Source organism: Cynocephalus volans, chromosome 3 (genome assembly GCF_027409185.1).
Source record: "Cynocephalus volans isolate mCynVol1 chromosome 3, mCynVol1.pri, whole genome shotgun sequence".
NCBI lineage: Eukaryota > Metazoa > Chordata > Mammalia > Dermoptera > Cynocephalidae > Cynocephalus > Cynocephalus volans.
In genome coordinates, this window is record NC_084462.1 from 4607937 (window position 1) to 4613294 (window position 5358).

General features: G+C 40.8%; 1 pseudogene; it reads right to left on the reverse strand.

Annotated features, from left to right (window-relative positions):
• Nucleotides 1-2591: 2591 nt before the first annotated feature.
• Nucleotides 2592-5122, reverse strand: LOC134373740 (POU domain, class 2, transcription factor 1-like; annotated as a pseudogene).
• Nucleotides 5123-5358: the final 236 nt, after the last annotated feature.

Below are 5358 nucleotides of genomic sequence, written 5' to 3' on the forward strand. Positions count from 1 at the left end.
TAAGCCCAGTCTAGAGTTAATAAATTCCCTTAACTTTTGTTTTCTATGAAAGTCTTTATTTCTCCTTCAGTAATTGTGGTGGATAAAGAGTTCTTGGCTCACAATTTTTTTTCTTCAGTACTTTGAATATATAATTCCACTCTCCCTTGGTCTGTAGGGTTTCTCCTGAGAAATCTTCCAAAAGCCACATTGAGAATTCATTTGTTATGTGTTCATTTTCTTATGCTTCTTTCAGTGTTCTTTTTTGTCTTTGGTTTTTGATAAAATGATTATAATGTGCCTTGGAATGTTCCTCTTTGGATTGAGTTTGAATGGTGACCTCTTAGCTTTCTGTCCCTGAAAGCTGCCATCTTTCTCCATAGTTGGTAAATTTTCAATCTTTACTATCTTAAATATGGTTTCTAGATCTCTTTTTTTCATATCCTTCAGGTATGCCAATTACCAGAAGGTTATTTTGCTTGATGGTGTCCCATAATTGTCACAGTCCTGTTTCATTTTTTCTTATTCTTTTTCCTTTTTGCTTCTCTGATTGAGTAATTTTGTGTGTTCTGTCTTTGAGCTTATTAATTTTTTTCTATATTTGTCCAAGTCAGCTGTTGGAGCTTTCTATAAGGTTTTCTAATTCAGATAATGTATTCTTTATTTCTAGAATTTCTATTTATTTCTTAAAGATTGATTCTATTCCTTTGTCAAGTTTCTTGTTCTGGTCCTAAATTGTTTTCCAAATACTTAATTTTCTATCTATATTTTCTTGTGACTTTCTGAATATCTTTAAGTGGATTATTCTGAATACTCTGTTAGATGTTTCATAAATCCACTGTCCTTCTGGGTCCATTACTGCTGCTTTGTTGATTTCTTCTGGTGGTATCATATTTCTTTGCTCTTTTTCAATCTTTTTTTTTCATGTTGACATTTGAGAAGATGGCTACCTCTTCCAGGTTTCTTAGGTTTTCTTTGGTGATGTTAGAGCTTTAGTGTACAATATCAGAACTTTGTCTCCGTTCTGTGGGTTTTTTTCATCTTGTGATGAAAAAATTCTGATAACCACCAATTAAACATTACACTGAAACTAATTTGCTGTTCTTTCACAAATGCCTGCATTGAGGAAGACTTATTTTGGGGACTGGGACTTGAATGCTTTATTGGAGCTAAATTGTTGCCTTGCCATTGTTTCTCAGTCTGCAAAAAATTTTTTGTGTATACCAGATTTTATTTTTTTCTCACCTGCATTCTTTTTTCTAAAATAGTTATTTATGATTATACATATTTATAGGGTACAGAGTATATTATCAGTATTTGTGTACAGCCTGTCATGATCGAATCAATATTATTAGCATGTTCATCACTATAAATCATAATTACTTTTGTGTCCCTTACCCAATTACTCTCTAATCCCCTCCCCCTCCCCCTCCCACCTCCAGTAACTTTAGGTCTGTTCTCTCCTTCTGAAAGTTCAATGTTTTTTGTGGCCTTTCTTTATTTATTAGCTCCCATTTATGAGTGAGAACATGCAGGCATTCCAAATTTTAGTTTTTGGCCTTTTAGTAATTTCCAAGTCATATGGCAACCCACTGAGCAACTGGGCTGTGTGGAAAATTTATCCCAGAACTAAGTCTTACCTGGAAATTGTGTTCCCTGTAGTTCTATGTCACCAACTTGTCCTTACTGTGGCACCCATGGTGATCGAGAGGCAGATCAGCTGCCAATACTGCACCTCAATGCATTCCTGGTTTCTGAGCACTTCAAACATTTCCCACAGGTCACACCATCTCCAGGGAGCTCCTCTGTGCCCTGTGACATGCCAGCCTGGGGAGTGGATTGGGCTGGGACTTATTAATGTGACCATCACACCTGATGTGACTTTCCAAACCTTTACAAACTAAGTGGGTCTCTTCTCCTCTTTCCCCAAGCTCTAGTGGTTTCAAGATGGCAGTTGTGTGCTTTAATTGTTGCAAGTAGATTTCCTGCAGGAGTAGTGTGCCAAGGATCATCTAGTTCACCATCTTGGTGACATCTTCATGAACTTTTAAAAATATCCTCATATTGTGTTAGTTTTGTACCTCACTATATTTTCTTTCTGGGTGCTAATGTAAATGATTTTTTAAATGATTATAAACACCTTGTTATGAGTTAATGGCCTGTACAACAGACCAATAAAAATGATTTTTTTAAGAAAAAAATAAATTTAGACAAACAAGAAATCCCCATTGCTATACTGGAATTTATAGCCCACCTTAACTTATTGACATGACTTCTGGAAATGATAAGTAGTTCTTTCACTTATTTTCTCTTTGTTTGTTTTTGATTTTTTTGTTTCTCCTTTTTTGTTGTTGTTGTTGTTGTTAGAAATTTCTCCAGTCCATAAAGCAATCCTGAAAAGACAGTGCTTTATTACAAAATTAGTCCAATTTTGTATCATTTCCATTCTATCTTTTTAATTATGTGTTTTTTTCTTCTCTTCCTTGCCCTCACAACTGAAATATGTGATTGGTGAGAGGAAGCCTATCACATATTTCAGCTTATTAATCTGGCTGGCAGCCCAATCACACTGTACTATGAAAAAGCTTAGTGGCAGCCCAGCTCCACCCAGTTCACTGTGCTTTGGAGGTGATAGTGGTGTTGGAAGCAGCCCTGATGGCCGAGGCTACTGTGAAAAGAGAGTTCTGGATGGATTCAGCTGAGGCCGAGGTGGTGTGAAGGCTGGCTGCAGGTGCAAAGTTCCCTGCAGAGGCTTTGGCAGCAGAGACCAAGCTAACTGGGTTTCTGGTGAGCAGAGAGAGGTTCTGAGGGTTCAGGAACAGAGTGGCTGTCATGACGTTGCAGGATCCTCCTGCATGGGTATATACCAGGCTCCCAGTTGCATCCAGTGATGATATTGGAAGACAGCCACCAGAAACAAGAGCTTGAATAGTTGCCTGTATACTGTTGCTCATCAGAGCTGGGCCGAGAACACTGCCCAGGGTTCCTGGATTGAAACTGACTAAGGCATCTCCAACCACAAGCTGTGAGGGTGCCATCTGGCCTGGGTTTACTCCTGCAGCATCAACCATGGCAGCAAGACTGGCGTTTGTTGGCAACTGTGCAGTTCCCTGGAGGACGGCAGCTGCTGCTATTTGTAAGCCTAATGCTGTCACCATCTCATGGCTGGTCCCCAGAAGGGAGGACAAAAGAGTGGAGGTGGTCTGGGTTGTGCTGATCTCACTGGCACTGGGTGACTCAGAGGTGGAGGCTTAGGCAGAAGGAGAGGAACTCAGAGAGAGGGGTGTAACTGCTGAGGAAGCTGGAGGTGCTGTAAAAATCATGGTCATCATGTTGTAAGTGGTGGTTGTAGTGCCTGAAACAGAAAGATTATTTACTGCAGCACTGGTTAGAGGGAGGACAGGATTGACTATGAGAATAGCTGCTGCACTGTTCATCACAAGGGTTGAAATGGTTGCCACCAGTGAGATTGGGCTGGGGGAAACTGCCTTGAAAGATGAGCTGCTGGTCCCACCACTGCTAGGTGGGTTATTATTTCCTTCTGGTGTTGGTTACAAAATCAAATATGATTCACCTTCTTTTCCACATTCAGCAATTATGGTGATCTCTTCTGAGGTAGGCTTTTGATTCTCCAAGAAACCCTTCTCTAAGGCCACACAGATGTTGGTCTCTATGCTGGTGCCTTTCTTCCTCCTATGGTTCAAGCCCTCAATTCCCAGCCCTGGAGAATGCAGGGCACTTGGTCTAGAGAAAGCCCAATCAGGTGACAGGGTCTCTGCATCATTTAACCACTTCTCTAAAAGTGGCTTTACCTTGTACATGTTCTTAAAGCTGAGGTTCCAAGCTTCAAAGCGAGAGATGGTAGCTTGGCTGAAGTCATTTCCATATGAGAAACATCAGCTGGTGATGTTTCTCATATGGCAATGAGCCCAACATCACTCTGAGTGAATCCAAGTTCATTTCATCCTTGTTTGAAGGTTTTGGCAAAGTGCTCAGTCTCCTCGAGGTCACTGGGCTCCTCCAACCTGGGAGTATCAATTCACTTCACTGTTGACTAGCTCTGAGGAAGTGTCTGAATTGGTTTTGCTTCTATTGTCCATGTTGCGATTGCTGGCTGGGAGGTGAGGGTGATATTTGGCTGCGACTATAGGAGGTTGTCTTGGCTTTGCTGAGGTATTTATCTTAAAAGATTTTGCACTTGCCAGAGACCCTGATGGCCCAGGGGCACCTGTGAGATGATAAATTGCCCTAGTTGCAAGTTGCTGGTCAGATGTACCAACACAAACTGTTGCAGGTTGAGATGCTGCTGTTGAAGCTGTTGCAGTTGAAGATTCTGTGGAATCTGAACACATTAACTACGATGATTTATATCATCATTTATAGATATATATTCTCTGTCAATCCTGCTGAGATGGGGAATCTAACTTATCATCTTATTCCTATAAAAATTTTATTCTCTCAATCTTATGTCCTGCTCTGTTTCACAGCCAGCTTGAAGAGTAATTGTTTCTGCTAAACCAATGACCCTTTGTTGTTCCAACAAATCTGTAGAAAAGGATTCTGAACACATTAACTACGATGTTTTATATCATTATATATATATATATATATATTCTCTGTCTATGGGCTGAGATGGGGGATCTGCATCATGCGTGTGGTGGCAGATGCTGAGATGGTGGCCCTAGCAGCACTGTGCTGTCGGCTGGCAGAATGCTGCTGCACTGCAGCAGCTGGCAGCTGTGCCTGCTGCAGTAATAACTGTTGTTGGGCTGTCATCAAAGTGAGCCTGGTTATCTGTCCTCCAGCCAGTATAAGCTGGGTCTGGGAAATGGCTGCCTGCACTGAAGGCTGCTGGGAATCCCCTAATTCTTCATTCAATTTAGACTGTGCATTTAAAGAGTGAGCAGCAGCCTGTAAACTTGTTCCAGCTCACTGGAACTGATGGAGATTTCCAAGGAAAGCCTGGGCCTGGGCTGTTGAGATTATTGATCTGACAGGCACAGGCTGCTTCTCACATCCCACACCACTGGTTTGTGTGCCTGTGTTGCCATCTACACTCTCCATAGATGGAGATAGTTTGCTGGCTTCTCGATGGATTGTTCATTCTTGAGTCTGCTGCTGCTGCCACCACATCTGAACTCTCATTTTGCCTCACTCATATTGTGTTTTTAATGTAAATTGCATTTGTTTATTGTTGGTTTATAGAAAAGCATTTTACTTTTGTATATTAACTTTGTATCCTTCAAACCTTGCTATAATTAGTTCCAGAATGTTTTAAACAATTATCTCAGGTTTTTTATGTAGAAACCATTGTCTGCAAACAAAAACAGTTTATACCTTCCTTCTAATCTGTATAGCTTCTATTTCCTTCTCCTGTGT